The sequence below is a fragment of the Ambystoma mexicanum genome, chromosome 11 (assembly GCF_040938575.1).
Source record: "Ambystoma mexicanum isolate Mex_15411 chromosome 11, UKY_AmexF1_1, whole genome shotgun sequence".
Taxonomy (NCBI): Eukaryota; Metazoa; Chordata; class Amphibia; order Caudata; family Ambystomatidae; genus Ambystoma; species Ambystoma mexicanum.
In genome coordinates this window covers 1214465286-1214488539 of record NC_090934.1, presented here as the reverse complement: position 1 = coordinate 1214488539, position 23254 = coordinate 1214465286, and positions in this window count along the sequence as shown.

Sequence of the window (23254 nt, the reverse complement as noted above, 5' to 3'; positions counted from 1 at the left end):
CCACAGGAAGAGCAAGAGTTATGGAAACCAAGAGGTTGTACTTTAACCCCCACAGAAGCACTGTGGCTACAGGACAGTACCGGAAAGCCGGCGATGCCAGTAGCATTATTAAGGATAGCACTTGAACAGCTGCTCTACCCGGCGTATGTAACTAGGGAGAGTCTCGCTGCAGCTATCACAGAAGACTGGTTTGCAGCGAACTTGTTAGAACACATTGCATTTTATGTAGTAAATTGCATGTATGTCAAACATTTGCTGATGGGCATACACTGCGAACAATTAGAGGAGTGATTCCTTGACCAAATGGTCCTTTTCAGCCTTTACATATTGATTATGTTGACATGCTGCAAGTATGTACTGGAAATAGGTATTTGATAGTGGTGGTGTGTGCCTTTTCTAGGCGGATCGAAGCAGGTCCTTGTACACACCCCGATGCCACTTGTGCAGTGAAGTTTTTAGTATGTGAAGTCTTTCCAAGATGGGTAGTGTTTGACGTGCTGAGATCCGATAATGGGTCACATTTTGTTAATGAAGTATTTGAACAAATAGGATTGTTATTGAATATTAAACATATGTTTTCTTCTGCTTATCACCTGCAAGCAACAGGATATGTGAGAGACTCAATGGACTCTTAAAAGAGAGAGTCACCAAGCTAAAATTGACATTGAAGAAGGGATGGCTATATTGCTTGCCCTTAGCGATATATGCCTTGAGGAATCAGCCTGGTTCGGACCATCACCTCACACCCCACGAATTAGTGACTGGGAGACGAATGAGAATGCCTTTCACTCCTCCATTCAGGAGCAGAAGTGATACCCAGAGTTCTGCAAAACTGTTAGGAAATGAAGTAAATGAGTACTTAACATGTATGACCCCTAGTATCTTTGTCACTTCACATCAACTCAAGCGCCAGGTGGGTCGGTCTCAGAAATCAGATGAAGACCATTCAACAGGTAGAGTTCCTAAACTATTATCAGCATCCAAGTTGTTTATTGGTGACACACTGCTGATCCGTAACTTTACTAGAAAGTGGCTTGAACCTAGAAATGTTGGCCTGTTTATCGTGGAAGACATCACTCCCTCTGCAGTAAAGGTTCAAGGCAGAAGAGCCTGGATCCATCTCAGCGATGTGAAAACCTGCATTGGAGATGCCCCGAGCAATCGATTCGGAAGCAAGGCAAGAATAATTTCAGCATGGGCAGACTTGTTCGATCATGAGGAAGAAGGATGATAAACCAACGGATTGATGAATAAGTGCAGATTTGCACTTGGACTGGCTCTCCTGAACACTCCCTATAGATATTATAGCAGACATGCAAATCCATTTCTTGAGCCACAGAGATCTTTGAAAATTAACTTTAGCTAAATTGTCAATGTGTCATAAAAATGCCTGAGCTAGATTTTGATTTCAATTTCAACAACTGGAAAAGGGAGCAGTATACCGATTCATTCCTTACTGAGTATTTGTTCGATTGAATATATGGTTCTGACAAACGACGATACCCATAGGATCCTACTTGCTGTTTTCATATATATTCTTTGATCTTATCCTGCTCTTGTTGGGCTTAGTATCAACATACATACTTTTCTGCATGATCCTAAAAACGGCTCCACAATAAGGAGGCTGCTTACGGCGATAATTGAACAGATCCTGCAGCTCCCTGATTTACCTGAACTGCCTGATTAAAAAGGTTTTTTCCTTCCTTAAGGTAGTATACAGGCATAATGTGGAATCTTGAAGATGGCACAATTTTAGAAAATGAGCATGGCCAAGAGATTTCAGAATGGCACAAGTGGTGGGGTTTCATATGCTAGTTTTTCATATACGTGTTTACAATTATGCTTTGTGCCTACCTGTTTCTTCTGATTTATTATTTTATTGATTCAAAGAAGGCAGAAATTCCTTTGATTCTCCCCACTCCAGTAACTCATGTAGATTTACCAATTACTAATGAACCTAGGTCTTGAGTGTTCTCTGCCCAGAGCAGAGCGACTTTAGAATTATTTCCATGGGCAGCAACTATTCTATTGGGATGACGCAAAAGTAGTACAGAGGAAGATGATAACATTGACATATATTTAGACAGCACAGCACATTTGGGTAACAACATGTGGTATCAACACATGAAAAAGATGGGTGAAAAAATCTCTAAAGAGAGCTGCAATGTTTGTGCTCTCATACGCTATGCTGTATGGACTTCTAAGATGTTTATAGCTACAGAGGTACCAGTTCAAAAAGCCCATTGTCTAAACACATCTTGCACTCTGCCAGACACAAGGTCAGTTCCAGGGTCGAACAGCATCCTTCATATGAGTGACTGAGAAGACATCTCCACTAGAAATCTAGTGATGAAATATGAACAGTCTGGAATAAACGGAACAGGTATCAGAAGTGAAGAAAACAAGATGCTCGATTGTCAAAGCAAACATTCGGAACTGATTCAGAGGTGCAAGGAAAGAGACCAATTACAAATTAAAGGAACTGTGTTAACTCCGGAAGGATGGGTGGAAGGCCTGATCGTGTGCAGAGCTGCAGTAATAACAGGATTTTATGAGCCAGTTATAAATATAGCAGGGAATGAAGGCAAGCACCACTGGCCGAAGATTGTGAAGTTGTTAACATGGGGCAATGATAAAGGAGTACCTTTGCAGAAAATGCCTCTGGCCGGTGCAGCACTATCGTTCAGAAATAATGGTACACGGAAGGTTGTAGTAAATCATCAGTGTGGCAGAATCTTTGATGTACCAGGCATGAAGGATGGAACAGTGTACTAATGGACCAATACTGGGCCTGCGGTCCAGAGATTAAATGAAGCTGCCAAGGATTGGGAGGGATGTGTTCCCTAGTGCTTATTCATGTTCCAGCATTAGTGATTTCAAAAAGCAATCTGAACATCAATGAATTTCCAAAGGCAGATGCCCCTTTGAGGAAAAGAAGATCACTTGAGTTGCTCAATTGAACTAGGAGAGAGAATTACTTTTCAGCAAAATCAATAGAAGCCTTTGATGCCATTCCATATGAGCATAGGTTGTTCAGCCAGACTGCAGCAGTGTTCACGACTATCTTTATGCCTGGCATCCAGACTATGGCAAATGCTAAATGGCTACAGATTACCAGATGGGAACTCCTGCAGACGATCAACACCACTATTAAGGGATTCAATGCGATCAAGGGAGAATTAAGGGCCAGAAGGCTGATGACTCTCCAGGACAGATAAGCCTTTGATATGATCACACAAATGGATGGAGATGTTTGTGCCAAAATTGGTGAATCAAGTTGCACGGTCGTAGCTTCTCATGATGACATGAAAGGGTCCTTGACAGAGGCCAAAACCCTGCTGACAAACCTGCACAACAATATGGAAGACGAAATAGAAGATATTTCAAATGACAGCTGGTTTGAGTCCATCTGCTCATGCATTCCACAATGGATGGAGAATATCTTCATGCTCCTCGGAGCAATTCTTGTGATGGTGATGTTTGGATTCTGTGTAATCAGGATGATAATTACACAGTGTAAGAAGACAGCAAAGAAAGCAGCAAGAATGAAGATCATGATAGATGTCGAGTCAGGGTTTAGACCCAAGGAGTTGACAGATGAAGAAATCAGAGACTACATAAAGGCCAGTATCTTAGCATCAGAGGGAACAAAGTTCCTGTATCCGAAGAACCACAAGAAGTATGTTGGGACGATGGATTTACTGCAGCCTGAATGGACAATATAGTCACATGACCTAGAGTGTTGATGTAAAATCCTCAGGATCTCTGACAGGAGCAATGAAAATGTGGACTCCAAAGAAGCACTTTTTCAAAAAAGGATGTAGAGATGTCGAAACTGATGAAGGAGTGGTTGATGAATCGACCACTGGGGGGAGTGTAAAGGAGCAGTCGAGTGCCTCTACTGGACCTCCCGCCCCTATTTTTGCCTATATGCTGGAAACCGTAAATTGTGAAATGTGCAACGCCAGTAATGCTACCTATACCACGAAGAGTCTTTGAATGAGGCATCCACTAAGAAAGCCCTATGTGAAGTACCCCCGAACGACTGATGAACTCCTAAGAGAAGTGCTTGAAGAAGTATGAAGATGTGAAAAGGAGAAGCTGGTGATGTCACGAAAGATGAGAGTGATGCACTGAGAAAGATGACCGAAGAAGAGAATGCATAGGTGATGTAGAATCTGACGGCAAAGAAAAGAGTCAAGCAGGCTTTCATGTGCGGAATGAAGATTGTACGTGTGAAGAGCACTGCAGAAAACAGAAGTTGATTTATAATTGTACAGACGCTGCAACGCAAGTAGACTAAGTATTCATAAGGCTGGTGTTACGCTCACCTTCTCAGCGGGGACATCTGGAGCCTCGGCACGGGTACTTGATGAGCGTGCGCTAGATGCCTGGTCTCCCCTTAGGTCAGCACTCACCATGTGTCAATTCCTACAACAAGGAAATAGGGGTTAACAATGGTCAGCTTCCTCCTCTTCCTCTCTATTTTTCCCCCAGTGTCTCTTGCCCCTTCCTTCCCTCTCCTGGGTTCTGCTCACCTTGTGGTATTAATAGGAGAGCAATCCGTCCTGCTACTTTTCAGCAGGGGCACAATGTCTGTGCTCCTTCGTTTAGTGAAACGAACCAAATTATGTCACTGGTTCATCAGATTAAGACCAATTCCAGTTCTGCTGCGGCGTTGGCTGTAGAAATGTCTTTATTGTGTTGATTGGTTGTATTTCTTGCTGGTAATCCGTCTTCCTGTTATCCCTGGATTCTGCAATGTCGGTGCCGATGTAGCACGATGTGAAAAATGTTGCAATGTGCGTTGCGTTTGTCTGCCTGTCTTTTCCTCACTCTGATGTTGTGAGCTCAAGGGGGTAATTCATGGATTATTCGCGCTGAAAAAAACAGGATTTGTGCGCCATTCTGCCTTCAAATGCCTGTTTAACAAATGAGGATTTGCTGGCAGTATGGCGCACAAATTCCATTTTTTTCAGCGCAAATAATCTATGATTTACCCCCAAAGTGTGTTATGCAAGCTGTTATTGTAACCTGACTTGCCCTGCCTTTGATGCACAGTATTTTTTTTATGTTTGATATACTCACTGTTTTCTTGTTTCTGCAGATTCTGATCGAGTTGAATGCTGCGATATGCACGTGGCTGTGCGCGGTATTGATATGTCTGATTTACTCACTGTATCTTGTTTCTGCAGATTCTGATCGAGTTGAATGCAGTGATCCGAAGGTGGCTGCTGTGGAGAGAAGATGCTGACCATGTGCTGTGGCTGACAGGAAAATGCTGAATATTCGAACCAGAATGACAAGGAATTGCAGGTAATTCCTATGCTGCTACACTGGATTAGTTCACGTTAATTCTGGATCTAACGGTGGTTTCTTCTTGTAATTCAGGTCGCAGGAACACTGTGAGTGTCACGCTGCATTAAGCAGAGCAACGAAAAGTGAGATTCAGTGTTAGGGTATGGCTTATATAGTCAGCCACACCCAAACACTGGCGAGCGTGTGAAAGCAAGTCCATGGCTCATCAACCAGCCATGTTGGAGGAACTTGAAGTTACTTTTCCTTTTTATCAGTCCCTATTCACACTATGAGCCTGGTGCCAGAGGCGCCAGGACAGAGTCCAAGTGGCATTCCTCTGCATCCCACAGGGTTTTGCCGGGGTGGCGCCACAAGAATACTTTCTGGGTGGTAGTCCCACAGAATTATCGGAGCAGCAGGCTAATGATTGCGCGGGTGTGGGTGGGACTGGACTCATAGTTGTGACAGTTGGCTATACGTAGTATATAGATTGCAGGCGGTGCCGCCAACATATATGTATATAAGAGTTCTGGACATTCGATGATACATTTTAGTAAGCAAGTCTCAGCGAAGGAAGAAAGATTGGAACTGTGTGTGTCTCAGCAAAGAATAGGCTCAAATTCAAAGCAAGACCAAAGATGCTGCCTGGCTTGATGTCAAGGACTGGAAGCAGCCAAGAACTGGTTATCAGCTGCGAAGAACAGTAAAACATGAGAAGCCAAGGCATCCTTTGATATGTTGCAAAGCGAGAACACCATGAGTGCCGAGTTTCTTCATTAAAACTATTTAATGATATAATATGAGCAATTCACAGTCTCTGATAACGTGAGCTCAGGATGAAATTAGATGAAGAGCATGGTCTACCAGATTGAAGATAGCAAGTGCTCACACTCCCTTATATTTCCAGAGGCGAGAAGCTAATACAAGGCTGAGTTCAAAGACAATGTGAATGGCAGATGGCATGAATGATGAGAGATGTCAGGCTAATTGGGTGGGGAGATACAGTCAAGTTCACCCACCAGCACTTGGGGTACCAGCTAATGTGCTGCTAGAGCATCAAATGTTCCAGAAGGGTACAAGCGTGCCAACCAATTGTAGAAGGCTGTACAACGAAGAGCCTTATAGTTAGAGAGCCAATGAAGTGTTGTGTTTCTAATTAGTTTTGAAGATGACTTGCACTAGGGGAGGGCATAAGTTGCACACTTGACTGTAGAGACCCAGTCATGATCCTATCCCATACAGAAACTATACCTAGACATCCCCCTTGAGCCACCAACAATCTCTGGTAGATGTTCTTAGTTTGCCATGCAATATGACATCATGTATGACATACCTTAAGTATAAATGTGTTGTTTTTCATGAAATGCTTCAAGATTATGCTGTGCGACATCCATTGATGTCCGTTGTACTCCCTGTTTTAGGCCATTGATATTAAAGCAGAGTTATTAGCCAACTTCTTTACTTAATTTGAGAGGTTTTTTCCATCCCATCCATAGTTCGACGTGTTACCTTGAGCAAAAGGGCCTCTAGGGTTCAATTAGTTTGTAGATAACTGCATATTTGCTTAGTTGGCAGCAACCTTCTGTCTTGTCTGTGACTAGAGCCTTGGGTTTCCTGACATTCAGAGCTTACAGGGATTCCAAGTTTCTCTGACTTCTTACCCTCCATAATATCCCCCTATATCTGTTCCTGATTCTCTGCCCATGTGTTTCTTTCTCTAACAGACTTCATTTGAGAATTGTCAGTAAGTGCAAGTAAAGCTCCTCTCTTCGGCCTCTAGTTACATTTATTTACATTCTGCTTTTATTGTCTCCATATTCCATATCTTGCTATTCAATCCACCATGGTTTTCTGTTTTCATTGCAAATTGGTCCACTGTTGTGCCTCATTTCCAGATCTGCGTACAGTGTGAGCCTGGGTTAGCCTGTGTTATGAACAGATATGGGAAATAATTATATTGCTTCTGTCTAGTCCATTGGAGTTTTACCTCTCTCATTATATGGTCCCTAGCTGTGCCGAACATTAAGTGCAACAGTCTCTTAAGCATGACAAAGTTATGAATGTGTAATATGTTGGTTGTTAGAGTATAGGCTGACATTGATTCCAGGGTATTATCCTAATATACAAGGAGCCATTATCATATTACAGTACACCCCTTACTCTGACCAATCCTTGTTACCCAGTATATTTGCTCACTTTGTTTGTCTTTTCCTCTGTCTCGCTTTGCCTAAAACTAGCACTTGTGTCCACTTGTTGCATACTACGTCAGCCTGGTCTGTACCATGTTTCTGCTATTTTCTAGGTATTACCTCTAAAATCTTCCTGAAACTGCATTGTCTTCCTTTGATCTCTGATCTCTGATTTCTGGTCTCCTAACTCTCCTCAAACAGCTGAAGGCCATTTATCAAGCTATCCTCATGGCGTCCAACACCAGCTAAAATAGATAAGTATGGTCTCTATGTATGCAAGACATGAGTTTATAGAATGTCTATCTTGTTTGAAGTCAAGATGCATGGTTTGTGCAAATAGGAATCCACTTAACAATGGCAAATTGAGTGAAGTCATTAATGCTCTAGTTTAGTTTACTGGGCTCATTATTTATTATAGAAATTCTAAAGGAATTCAGAAATAGAGGGTGCTGATAAGGTCAGAAATAAGAAAGTGGATTATGTAGCCAATCACAGGGCTCTCTAGCAGGACCGTTTCAATAATGAATCACATGGGGAAGTACAATGCTTCTGCAATGAACTGATCACAAGGCAATGTAGACTGAAAACATATAGAAAGAAGTGGAGTACAGAGGCAGATATTGACGTCATTAAAAGAAACATGATTTCATGATTGACAAAGTGTATTCACACATAGAATCCCATGTTAATGCACTCTGTGATGAAGTGTCCTGCCTGACACTGGTGAATAGTGGTCTAGCCATGGGGGCTGTGTGCTACCCCCATGAAGCAATGCCATGCCTGAGGGTAATACCGGAGGGATTCGTTGGCTTGCACCACCACACACCAGTCGTGTGGCAGGGGCATGTCACAAAAAGCCAAACTATGGCCCTGTCCTGTAAGGGACACTAATGATATGGAGAACTCCGAGCCTTTATCTGATACCAAATGATGTTATCCTCGCCCCCTTAACAAGACCTTGGTGCACCTAGTTTATACGTTTGGGGGAAACCAAGTGACCGCCAGTCCTGTTAGGGTAAAGAACTTACTCTGGGGGCGGGTTCATAAATCACGAAAACCAAAAATAGTGCACACGAAGTCAAAAAGGTGTGAGCGAGCCATCAAGCTCAATCACTTTTCATATTGCCCATATCTGCTCATGGGCCAAGAGAGAAAGGGGGATTGAGGAATGCCTTGCTTTGCTAAGCTTGCTCACGTCAGTGCATGTGTGAAGGGAAGAGCCAAGAAGGTGGCAAGCTGGCTTGTTCCATAGGTTCACTCGATGAGGACATAGGGCCCATAAAGCGGCGGGAAACCTGTGGCAGAATAGAATGTTACTGCATGCAAAATTGGTATGCAGCCTGCATACCTTGGCGTGGGAGGACCGGGTAACAAAAAGTCACACACAATAATACACTGAGCTATGCCCAGGGCTTTTGGGGCCGTGGTATGCCGAGGGCTGAAGAAGAAGGCAAGCAAGCAGCCAGAGGCCAGAGCCAGCAGCAGGAAAGCAGGGGAGTGGACAGGAGCGGGTGGACGAGGGTGGAAGTTGGCGTGTAGTGGTTGAGGGTTCAGGGGGGAACTCCCAGCAACGACCCAGAGAGGGCAGTGCACAAAAGATTGCACCAGCAGAATGCAGCCTATTGTGCTGGACTCCGTGGGTGCGACCTTTTGTGCTCAACCCACAGACATAGAACCACAAAATGATCCACATCCAAAATCAGTCGAGCAAGGGCAGTAGCGGGGTGGGACCAGGTCCCTACATAAGGCAACAGGCACTTGAAAGAAGTGTAGGAGTTTGGATTCAGTGGAGGTGCAATGCAGGCTGAAGAAGAAAGGAGGGCGCAGATGAGGTGATGAAGCAGCAGAATATATAAGGAAGTTGGAGGAAGGGGGGGCCAAAGTAGAGGTGATAACGGGGGCGGAGGTGGGGAGGAGAGAAGTAAAGAACATCCATGGGAAAAGGAGAGAAGAATAGGTGGAGGAAGAGAGTAAAGAGACAATCAATAAGCAAGAGGAGAGCAAGGAGGAGCAGTGGGCGTCCAACAGGCCTGCAAGTGGGTAAGGATGAATGTGTGTGGGGATTGAGCATGGGGCAGAGGATACATGATGTGTTGTTAGACTGTGCTATGTCCGACATGTCAGGTCATCCTGTGCCTGGGCGCATACTCAGATGCCTCCATGTGTAGCCAATTGGCACCTAGGCCTCCCACGACAGAGAGGCATGTTTTGGACAAGAAAGAGAGGGCCGAGAGTGAGAGGTCCTGGGGGGCTGTAGAAGACCACTTGCCAAGTAATGTCAAACCAGAGGGGGCGAAGGAGGGTGCCATGGGGCTTCTACCCTGTTCCTGACATATATCATATGTCAAATAATGGGGCCCAGAAGGATTCAGAAGTGCAGCTGCTTCCTGCGGCTCAAAGGTGCATGCACTGCCAGAGAGCGAGCACAGCCCAACACCCCTTGTTGAAGAGATTGCAAGGCTCACTAGCACTAGAAGTCAGAGAGTCACTTCCAGGCAATCAGGGCAAGAAGACACACAGGCAGCAGAAGAACCCTGCAGTGCTTTACAAAGACCAGATGAACTGTGTTGGAGTCAGGCGAGCAGCATGATAGGATGCCTGACTACAGGATTGGAGACGATGGCTTATACCGTTGGTCTTCGAAGCCACAGGCAAAAAAAGGACACAAACATTCATATATTGGAAGGAGGCAAGACAAAATACTCCAGCCAATCGGACGTCGCACCCATTAGTCCACACAGGTGCTACTGCTTTCCCAATTAAGATCACAATTCCTGGAAGCAGAGGGGAAAGAGGGAAAGAGAGTGTTAGAGCATGTGCAGGGTGTGGGGGTTTGGCGGTGAATGGTGAGAGCGAGAGAATAGTGAAAAGAGCAGGGAGATGAATGCAACTGGCAAGAGTAAGAGGAAAAAGAGAAGGAAGAAGTTTAAGGCAGTGGAGGAAAACAAGCGAGCTGGAGAATTTGCGATGAGAGCAGGAGATCAAGAGGAGGCAAGGAGGAGGTCAACTGGAGAGTGAAGAATGGGTACACAGACGCTAAACATCAGCAAGGGGGAGGAAGGAAAAGCAACATTGGAGGATGGAGAGACTGGAAAGAGAAAGGCAGGCACACATCTGGAAGGAGAAGGTAATGAGGAAAGAAGTCAGAAGTTGAGAATAAACTGGAGATGGAGGCAGCTTCTATGGGAAAAACAAGACCTGGAAAACTGCAAGTCTAGCTGAGACAGAAGAACAATATATAGTATTGGCGGTGGGAAGAGGAGCCAGTGGGTAGAGCAGTGTAAGAAGGTCTCTGCTCTGTATGAGCAGAGACATGCTCTACGAGATGTGTCTTCCCACGAGGGGTTGGGGTAGGATTATAATGATGATGGCCTAAAAATTCACCCTCAACCTGTCCTACATTACTAAATACACAATGGGCCTCATTACGAGTCCGTCGGTAACCGTGCCTGTGCTAATGGCGGGTTTCTGCCGGACCGGTAAACTTTTACCAGCCCTGACTTCCCAGTGCTGGAAGATTACAACCCCGGAGGGCAGGAATGTCAAGCAACAGTAAAATGTTCCCCATTCTATATGGGATTGGGGACACGGAAGCACCGGCACCGTTGGTAATGGTTCCCGTGCTTCTGTGATGGTTCTGCCTACCGTGGCCACTGTACAGGCAAACATCTGGAAGGGGAAGGTAATGAGGAAAGAAGTCAGAGGGTAAGAATAAAATGGAGATGGAGGCAGCTTCTATGGGAAAAACAAGACCTGGAAAACTGCAAGTCTAGCAGAGACAGAGGAACAATACAGTACTAGCGGTGGGTGGAGGAGTCAGTGGGTAGAAAGAAGGCCTAAGTAAGTGGGCAGAGACATGCTCTATGAGAATGTGGGCCTCATTACGGCCATGGCGCTCCCGTAATGAAGGGTGCCAGTACGGGACCGGCACCCTTCATTACGGGATGCCCTATTACGAGGTTCCCTTGCGGGACCCGGTAAGGACGCCTGGTAAAACCAGGACGCCTGGTTAATAACGGGCCCGTTATTAGCTCCCGGGTCCCGCGACGGGTCCAGGGAGCTAATAACGGGCCCGTTATTAACGTCCCGTTATTAGCTCCCTCCCCATTCCCATTGAGCCCTATGGGGGCTCAAATGGGAATGGGGATGGGTTTTTCCAATGAGGAGTTACCGGGTCCTCCATGGTTGGAATAGCCCGTAAATTCTCATTGGAGGAACCCAGTACTGGAACCCGGTATGGAGGCAGCCATGCCCTCATTAAGGGCATGGCTGCCTCCATACTCGTAATGAGGTCCTGTGTCTTGCCAGCAGGGGTTGGGGTGGTATTATAATGATGATGGCCTGAAAATTCACCTTTAACTCCTCTTACATTACTAAATAGACAATGGGCCTCATTATGGGTCCGGCAGTAACCGTGCCTGTGCTACTGGCGTGTTTCCGTCGGACCCGTAATCTTTGACCAAGTGCCGGTAAAATGTTTTTCCCCATTCTCTATGAGATTGGGGACACAGAAGCACTGGCACCGTTGTTAACGATGCCCATGCTTCCGTGACGGGTCTGCCTACCATGGCCACTGTGCCTGGCAGGGTCAGACCTGTAATATGCCGGTCCTGAAACAACGGTGTTGGTAAGCTTACGGCACTCTTGTTTCCATACCAGCAGGGTCGGAATGAGGCCCAATGTCCCAGCAACCTCATTTCTCAAATAAAAGTCCTTTAGGGGAAGATTACAGTAATTTCTTAGTGCAACTTAAAGCCATATTTGACCTAAAGCATGTCAAACTCTGAATTTTTAACCCTAAGGAAGGAGACAAGCGACTTAGTAACCTATATCACTTGGTTTAAACAGCTGAAGGACAAAGCATAATGTACTAATGAAGCAGCAGCGGCTACATTAGTGGAGCTAATACAGTGAACCTCACAGATTAACCACAACATTGTATTAGGTTAACATAGAAATGCAGGGTCTCAGAGAAGTATCGTATGCTCACGACTCTGTCAACCAACGCCAACAACTCAGACAGCAGATACAGCAGAATAATGTTAAAAGAAAATTAAAGCGTGCTGAGAAACAACAAAGAAGAAAGTTACAAACATGGGTCTATATTGTGGATACACAGGTCATTTTGTGAGAAGATGTCCATGCCTGTTAGAAAATGCCATGAAAAGTAGACAGTGACCGAGGCCCTGTTTTTCTTTGTAAACCGTTCTGAAAGAAATCACTTTTCTCAAGTCTTGCTGTCTCTCATTTGAGTTTTTGTTGTAGTCCTTACACTTACTGAGAGTCTGTGGGTGAAAATATTGTTTTAAAGTTCAAGGGTTCCCTTAGGTAAACTGTTTACTCTGAAACCAATCATCACAGCTGATGGTTGGTCACTTATTTCAAACGAGTATCCAACAGTAAACCACATGGGTATTCATGGCATCCGCAATAGTAGTTGTTGATGCCATCCAATTTGATATTCTTTCGTTCCTAATTGTCCAGTAATATTAGGGACCTTGTGGTTGCAAAAACACATCCCAGTGATAGATTGGATAAACCAGCAGACATTGTTCTCTGTGCCATGGTGCCAACACAATTTCTGGAGTACAGCACAGAAAATACACACTCAGTCCTTAGTTTGCACTGTGGGTAAGGGATAAGAGAAAATTAATTGAAAACCAACACATTATCAAGGGTCCGTTGATGCACTGTCAGAAAAGGAAGCAGAAAAACGTCCTCCGCAAAGGACATATGATTGTCTGATAGACTTAATACCTGATACAAAGATACAACACATCTGCATGTATTCTCGGACTGTAAAGCAAGATGAGGAATTTAGGAAGGATTAGCAGAGGATTTGAAAAAAAGGCTTTAGTAGACACTCTGAATTGTAAGCAGGGGTAGACATCTTTCTGTTCCATATCCTGGAGTAGAAATTAGGCCACGGATAAACTATAGAGGACAGAATGCCCTTACCAGCTGTAATAGAAACCTGTTTCTGCTAATGAGAGTGCTTTTTGATCAATTACGGTCTGCCAAAATAGTTTCCAAATTAGATGTCACTGCCGCCTAAAATATAATAGGAATTAGACAAGGGGATGAGTGGAAGACCACACCATACACGAGATATGAACACTGAATATATGGTTATACCTTACAGAATTTATAATAAGCCAGCAACATTAAAACATCTAATACAGGGGGGCATGGCTAAGCGCCGAGGAAGATGGCGGCTTAACTCATTCGCTCTGTCTCACCAGTTAATATATTACGGCGACAAGTGTTTATATGAAAACTTTTTTTCTTACCTTTTCCTCTCTGCTAATCCTTGGGCTCACTTCACGAAGGAACGGTCAAACTCCGATCCCATCCTGCCATTTCAGGAGCCTGTCTTGTTGTGGAGCGGCGCTTCTACTCCGCCAGCTGTTTGTCACCATGTCCGTTCTAGATCAGGAGACGCTCGGTGCCACTTCCACCCTGACGTGCTGGCTTTGGCCCAGGCGGCTCCGCCTCCAGAAAAGCACCTCCTCTGGTGCACTTTGAAAACTGCTCAAGTAATGTGATATTCCTACATTATAACACAGCCCTTCTTCTATTTTATTATAATATTTCAATTGTAAGTGCGCATAACCATAGTCTTTGGTGTGTTGCTCTGCCTATCAATATACCAATGCCGGAATGCAAATGTGCTTCACACCTGGCTTACCTGATCTAATCACATAACGTTATATACATGTGCTAGCACTGCATAACATTTTATTAAACAAACTCTGTATGGTGGTTATTAAACCATCACGTCAGCCTTCTCTGATGCATGCAAACATATAAACGGGTGAAGCTTAATGGACTCATGCTGAATTTAACAAAACTTACAGGAAAAGTTATTTGCACCAACTGAATTTATCTCTGTTGTTGACCAAAAGACTGCTTTACGTGACCCTTATGCATCTTCGGTCTGCCTGTTACGAAACTATATTTCCGTTGGGCACCAACCAGTGACTGTTCAAAAATTACTGTTCAAAATATACAAACTATTATATACAGCTTTAAGAACTATCATTGACTCTGGATGGAAGATTCGCCATCACCCTACCTAATATTGGACTCTGGAGCTTTTCTCTACATATTCTGTTTGGTGTATCAAGCACTAACACCCCTGTGTTGATATTTTACGCTGTACACTACGCTGCTGCCAAAAACAATGGCGACCAACAAAAACAACCAAAAAAAGTACCTGTTACAAAGGACTCTAATACCTCCTCAACCAACCCTGAAAGGCTCAAAAGTGACTCTCCACCGCTGCTTAATATTTCTGATCCAGCTATTGAAGCCATTCTTCTAGAAATCCGAGCTCTAAAACCTTTCATTGAGACTACAAATCAAAAATTACAACAATTAGACGATAGGTGGCTGAGCTTTGAAAACAGAATGGAGGAGGTTGAGAGACGTGTTGGTCTGGTGGATGATGTATCCCCTAGGGTGGTGCAACTGGAGAAATCCATCAAAGACCTTAAGAAGCATAATGAAGACTTAGAAAATAGGAGTCGGCGTAATAACCTTCGAAATTCCGGTCTGCCGGAGGGTTGCGAGGGATCAGACCCTGTTACATTTCTGCAAAAATTATTACCAGCCATCCTTCACCTGCTCAAGGATACTTCTTTTAACATTCAGCGGGCACATCGTATTGGACAACCCAAAACCTCTGGATCATCCATTCCTCCTGCAAGAACACTTATGTTCCACATGCTCGAATATACTCAACTTCAACTCATTCTCTCCACATCCAAGGAAAATAAATCTCTTACCTGGAATGGAAGCAAACTCTACATCTCACAAGATGTTGCAAGGAATACCGTGTTACGAAGAAAAGAATTCGTAGCTTTATGCCCTGCACTAAAACAGCTCAACATTCAATATGGTTTGTATCACCCGTGCTCATTCATGGTCATGCATGATGGTCGTACTGCCATGTTTGATGACCCAGCTGACTTAAGAGTTTTTATACGTAGCATCAAAACAGATTCTATAGACACCTCCCCGTCTTTGAATCCTTCAACCTGCTCTGTATCTTAAGGTGTTCTCCACCTGTTGCAAGCTTGCTATCTCTCACTTAATGCCATTAATGTCCTCTTATCATAATTTTGGTGGGACGGGCACTGTGGTGACACCATTCTTCCACTGGGTGTCGTCTTTTTCCTTTTAATGGCCCTGCAGGTGTCTCCAGCCCTTGATACTTTCTTTATCCTCTTTTCTCTCCCACTCCCTGGTCTGATCTTCCTGACTATAATGATAGGTCCTTTCCATCTTTAATCCTCAGGTTTTCCATATGTTCCTTGCCCCAGTATAATTACTTCTTGATCAGACCCTCCCTCCATTTTCCTGATTCCTCATGTGTTTCTCTTATTTGTCTTGTTCAGTGGGATGATTATATATTGACATTACTGAAGTATGTTGCTCATTTGAAACATCAATTTATGAGATTTATTGTGGTTTTCTGCTCACTATGGGTCTATATTAAGTCCCTAACACTAGTGACTCTAGATTATGCTATTTAAATGTGTAACATGGAATATTAAAGGATGTAGTAATCCCATTAAAAGATGTAAAATCTTATCCCATCTCAATAAATTAAAACCTTCTGTAGCATGTATACAGGAGACCCACCTATCTAGCAAAGAGGCCATGAAGTTTAACACGAGTCCAGCAGTAGCTAAATAAAATGGAGTAGCTATATTACTTAGCAAAAATCTACCATATAAAATCTTGGATCAGGATGCTGACACAGAACGACGCTCGGTGTGGGTCAAGCTACTAATTGACTCCATGCATCTTTCTATCATGAACATCCATGGACCCACCGTACCTGACCCTGGTTTTTGGAAATCTGTCAAAGAAGTGTTCCTCGAAAACAGTTTCAGTAATCTAATAGGTGGCAAGGCTAACCAGGTAATTGACCCGTTTCTGGATCGAAAATCCAGTTGCGCATTCAAAACCTCTAAATCCTACAGATCCTTTCTTAATTGCCTAACTGAAACTGGTCTAATTGACGCTTGGAGGGTCTCCCACACAACACAATTCGACAATGCATTTAATTCATCTGCTCACTATACTCTCTTTCGCCTGGACTACATCCTCTCCTCCAAAACTCTCACAGGTACTATTGTTTATGACACAATCTCCAACATTATCATTTCCGATCACGCCCCTGTCAGCTCCTCTTTTGATCTTGGAGACATTAGTAAACCTTCTTCTAGTTGGAAACTTAATAATCACTTACTACAAGAGCAACAGTTCATTGAATCAGTTCAAATATTCTTACAATAATTTTATAGGTTAAACCTGGATAACAAATCCTCCACAGCAATCAAGTGGGATGCATTCAAAGCTGCCTTTAGGGGCCACATATGGCTTACTCAGGGAGAAAGAAAAACTGCGTAAACAACACCTTGATGACTTATACTTTCAGTTAACATCTGCTGAACAAAATTACTATCAAAACTCTAATACTGCTAATCTAAGTTGTGTTATGGCCTTACGCTTCCAAATTAATAAAGAAATGACCCATCTCGCAGCTGGAACCATCTTAAAATATAAAACCAAGATATACCAAACATCCAATAAGTTTGGCAAATCACTTGTCTCACACTTAAAGATAAAGAAGGAGAAGGTCTATATATCACAAATAAAAGATTCATCTGGCACTTCATATAATCATCCTAAACACATATTGAAAGAATTCAAAAGATTCTCCGAAAAACTTTATACTCCCGAAACCCATGTCCCTTCTGAGAACTTTGCAGCATTCCTCAATAAGATTGATAGATCGTCTTACCCTCAAACTGACCTGGCTCATTTAGAGAGTGACATTTTACTCTCTGAGATCACACATGCCATTAAAGGTTTGGGTAAGGGAAAAGCCCTAACTCCGGTGGCTTCTCTGCTGAATTTTATAATACCCTTGCTCATTCCTTCGCACCTAAATTTAAATCTTTATATTTCTTCTTTATCTCTCAAAAATTCTACTCTGGATCCTTTTCTGAAGCTGTACTTATAGTATTTCCCAAACCTGATAAAGATCCCACACTTCCAGGTAATTATCGCCCAATTTCCCTCATAAATGTAGCAAGTAAAATCTTTGCTAAAATTCTCACCAACAGAATTGAGTCATCTCTAGCACCCTGCTTAATTCTGACCAGGTTGGATATGTGAAAGGTCGAAACATCTCCTCAAATGCAAGACTATTTCTTAAAGCTATGCAACGGGAACTGCATGTTTCAATCACTCCAATGGCACAGGTGTGGTGAAAAATTCATATCCTTGGTTAAACTTCTCTACTCTTGCCCCAAATCTTCAATTAATATTAATGGCCAATCTTCATCCTTTTCCCGATGCTTAGAGGCACAAGACAGGGAGGCCCATTCTACCGAATTGTATATATCCTCTTGTTAGAGCCACTGTTAGAGCTCATCAGATCTGATAAAAACATTCCTGGAATATCTCGAGGTACTTCCTATATTAAAATTGCTGCTTGTGCTGATGATGTCCTTATTTTCATTAAAAACCCCAAACTACACCTCCCACTTTTACTTGATACACAACACCTATTTAGTTTAGTTTCAGGTTATAAACTCAACAAAGACAAATCAGAGATCCTTCCTCTTAATTCCTTTAGCCTCAAACACAATATTGATGTCTTTGGCCTTAAGTGGTGTAGTGAATTTATCAAATATCTTGGTATTCATTTTGCTCTCACATTAAATGATATTGTTAAACTCAACACACACACTCTGCTGGATAAACTCAAAGATTTACCTCCAAATGGTCCCCTCTTTATCTCTCCTGGTTGGGCTGGCTTCATACAATCAAGATGATGCTCTCTCCTATTAACCTATACTATCTGCAACTTCTCCCTGTACCACTACCTCTGCTCTTTCTAAATCTATTTATTCTATTCTACTTAATTTCCTTTGGGATCAGGGAAAATGTAAAAGAATTGCTATAGCTAAGCTAAAAGCTTCATATGACATGTGAGGGATCAAGTTCCCAGACTTCAAAATGTTTCACACAGCATTCCTCTAAAACAATCCTGTTACTGGTTTACCTCTCCCCAGATTTCAGATACCCCTTCCTGGCTTGATGTAGAGAAACATTTGGTTTACCCTTATGAATTAACTGACCTTATCTACCTATTTAACCATACCTATGTCGCTATGTCAGACCCCATTAAAGCTTGTATTTCTGCCTTGAGAGTCTTTCTGTTTCCCCATACCAAAAGCCCTAATAAAAATCTTTCCCCTTTGTTGTGGTTCAATAAAAAACATTGTTATTACTAACAGAGCCTTAAGTCGGAGATCCTGGCTAAAAAAAGAGCATCCGATTCATCCACAAATCATTGGTGGCTCCACCATACTTTCATTTCAACAGTTGAAGCAAAGGTTTTCCATTCCCAATTCAGATTATGATTTCTATAGCAAACTAATTAATTCTTGTCTGGATGCTGTCCAACTTTTTTCAAACAATATCCTTTCGCCGGATGCCTTAAGATTGTTGCAGCTGACCATGAAATCCCAGGGCTTCTAAATGTTATGAAGCTCTCTCCTCTAACTATGTTTTTCAGCCTGTGTGCTTATCTTGGGAAGCCGATTTTGGTTGTCCTCTTGATGATCACACATGGTCTTTAATATTCTCCAAAACAAAAAGTATTTCAGTATCAGTCAATATCTCTCAGCATTTGCTCTTTTTCATTCATAGAGCATTTATCACTCCTGTAAGGTTGTCAAAGTGTAGGCTTGTTAAGGATGATAAATGATGGTCTTGTGGTCAGTCTCCTGCAGCATATGTACACATATTCTTCAAGTGTTCTTTTCATTTTTACATTTTGGCAAAATGTTTGGAAATACCTTATCCATATATTTTTGGTACATGTTCCGCTATCCTTTCTGAATATTGTTCTTGGGAGCCTGGCTGTAACATCATGTGATTTACATTCCTCAGCTAAGCTTTAGGATGTATTTATTACCATTGCTTTAAAACGTATTACTGCCATTTGGAAGACCTTTAGTTCTCTTTCTGTCAGAGGAAGGTGGAACAACATTTGCCACATACAGAGACTGGAATTATGTATGGCCAACTCCTAGAACTCTATTCCCAAATACAATGCAAAATGGACTTTTTATATTCAATATTTGGATTGCTTCAGTGCCTCCTCACATGGTACTTGAACACTTGTTCCTATCTTATATATGTATGACTAGTGTGATACTATTTTCTGAACATGCAATGTCAAGATCTGTATTTTTCTTTCTTTTGCTAAATTGCTCTCATTACTCCCACCTACCCCCACTCAGCCCTTATGTTCTCTTGCGTGTACTTTGTATGTACTCCCCTGTTTGTCCACACATAATCTCTATGCAGCTTTTCATTTCTATTATTACGCATTTGTTCATAAGCACTTGTTCCTATGCTTATTCATCAGTTCTTTAGTGGTTGGTTTTATTATAATAGATGTTGTATTCCTGCATATTTATTGTATTTTGGTTATATTCTGCATAATTATAATTATCAAATGTATTATTGTTGTAATCCTAATAAAACTCATTAAACTTGAAAACATCTAATACATGACATACTCCAAGACATACTAGATGTGGGTGTTATTTTGGATCTCAATGACATATTTGTGCACTTGAAATCACAAGAAGAACACCAGCCACACACAAGAATGGTCTTAATGAGGTTCGGAAAAACATGCTGTTATGCAACATTTGAGAAATGTGAATTTGAAACTACAATGATGGATTTCTTACGATTTCCCATTTCAACAGACGGTATCAGCTTGGCTACAGGGAAGATTAAAGCAGTAATAGAGATCAAGGCTCAAGTCAGTAAAAGATGTACAAAGGTTTGGGGGTTTTCCAAACTTTTATAGACGTTTCATTGCAAACTTCTCAGACATAGCTCAGCCTATTTATGCACTGAACAAGAAGGACGTCACGTTTTAGTGGGGCAAGAAGATGAGTTCATTAAATTGAATAATGCACTTATTTCAGCACTTGTTTTGCAACACCCAAACCTGGATTCACTATTTATAGTTGAAACACATGTATCAACATTAGTCATCTGAGAGATTCTATCACAAAGACACCTGTTGTCAAAATAAGTGCATACAGTAGCTTTCTTGTCAAGAATATTGTCAGAAGCAGCGATGATGTACACTATTTTTAGGAATAAATGAAGCATTTGCGCATTTGGGTCCCTATGTTGAAAGAACCACGACCAACAGGTCATAAAAAGCTGGGGTTTCTACACACAATCAAGTGCTCAAATCATAGGAATGCCAGATGGATGCTGTTCTGCACTAGATTTGATTTTTAAATAACATTTAGAGGTGGTAGGAGGACTGGTAAGGTATACGAGTTATTTAGAATTAGGGTGAAACCAAGAATGAGAAAATGAAGGAACCATGTATTTTGCTCAAAGGGAACATTATTCCTGTGTTAGAAGCAGAAGAGACATTAAATCTTATTCCTACCATCAAATAGAAATCAAAAGCCTTCAATAAAAAGATGGAGGCATGGATCCAGAATGAACTGATATGCTGTAAAGAACTCGTGCTCCACAAGTGTAAAATTGCAATGCCAGATGCCAAGTCTAAAGGAATGCTGTCATGACATCCCACTGGTAGGACACCCCGAGATGCATTAGAATTAGTAAAAAGGGATTTTAACTGGACCTTGGTCTTGCGTATTTTCTACCCAAATGAAAAGTAAACGTTAGCTTCTCTGGGGATTATTACAAACACTGTCCATTCCCACAGAACCTTGGGCTAGCATCTCAATAGATTTAATTGTGGAACTGCCCAAGTCACAAGGATTCACTACAATCTTTGTAGTAGTAAACTAAACTGGAAAATGTTTGCATGCTTACTGAAGCTACCTACAGCTAGTGTGCTGGCAGAAGCAATGGTGAATGGTGTTGTATGGTTGCATGGTTTACCAGAAGTTGCAGCGGCTGACAGAGAGGCACAATTCATATTCAAGTTCAGGAGATCTCTTGGTGTAGGGTGTAATAAATCATCCACATACCTCCAACAGTCAGATGGCCAGACTGAAAGGGTAAATCAGTCATTAGAACAGTTCTTCTTGTGTTTTGTTACAAAGTCCCAAGATGACCGGGCAAGATGGATCACATTTGGCAGAGTTTGTGTATCTTTGGGAATGTTTGCACTTCTTTGCAACGTATGCCCTGTATCCTAAAATGAATACTGGGAAAGTAACTACTTTATCAGTTCCAACAGTGAGAGATCGTTTAAGGATCCATAGAGAGATTTTGAAGAAGGTGATGACACATCTGAGAGAAGTGAAGTTGGCATAGAAGAAATGTGCTGAAGGAATCGATTGGACAAAAAGGAACACTTCATAGGGCAATTTGTATGGCAGTCTCCTCGTTCTTTGAAAGGTGCCAAGATACTTTTCAGAACCGTCCCAAAGGTGTGTAGGCCCCTTTGAGATAATACATCTGATAAACCCAGTGACAGCCAAACTAAAGTTGCTCAATAAATGGAAAATACACCCTGTGCGTCACATGAGTGCTTCATTGCAAACCAGACTGCCATCTTGAAATATAGAAGTGGATGGGCAGGAGGAATTTGATGTGCAATGAATTTTGGATGCTAGAGTAGCAAAAGGACAACTACAATATCTCATACATTTGAAGGGATATGGTCTAGAAGAATGCTCATGGGAACCAGGGGATTTTGCACACACACCCATATTAGTTAGGCAGTTGTTTCAAAAGATGTTTCCACAAACCCACTCCAAGATGAACAGTGTCCTACAACAGGGGATGTTAATACAGTATAACATTTTTGGCAATCTGTAGGTCCTTTTTGCTTTTTTTTCCCTTTTTATATTTTGTATCTCTGGCCAGTGGAATATCTACTGAAGTTCTCCTCCCAATGCAAACCTTTTCCATACTTATAGACAGTAATGTCTTCTGTTATTTTAGTCCTCTTAGACCTATGGTGTGTGTAGCGATATATACAAAATACATTATTATGATTATCATTATCATTATTATCATTATTATTATTATTATTATTATTGACAGTATATGGTCCCATTGTAGCCCAAAAGACTGCTGAGTCAGGGCTGCTTTCTAAGCCATCCATGTTGATCTTATGGCGAATATATCCCACTACATTGGTTTTAGGGAGCAGTCTACAGGCAGCTGTACTTACCTTCGGCTTCATCAGCGATGCAAGCCGATTTACCTTCGTGGTTGTCCAATGTCATTGGGGCACCAATATAACTTTTAAGACCTGCCCTTGGTCATTTTATTTTTAGGGCTTTCTTAGTTCATGGAAACCATGAGGCAGGTAACACAATGGCTATTGTGCTCAAATTGGCTCTTTGTTAGCCCAGCCCTGAACCCCTAATAAATTGTCTGTACCAGTTCCTGACCCTGGGCCAGCCATGTCAAATCCTATGTGGGTGGTCCGGATTGCTTGGCAGTTTTCGGGTCCAACCACATTGGCTAGCTGCCTAACTCTTTGTTTTTAACCCCTTAGTGTAATTTGTGGACTGGCTTAAGCATCCTGTGTGTGTGCGCGCTTCCTAGGGGAGGCCATTGGAATACACTAAACCAGGTGTTCTTGGAAGGCAGGTAGATGACTATTCTCACCATTTTTGGGACATTGCTGCATTTTAAGTACCAGGTCTGTCAATAGTTGTGTTCTGGGCTATACTCTGCTTCCCATTTTCGGCTGATAGACATCCTTCCCGTGC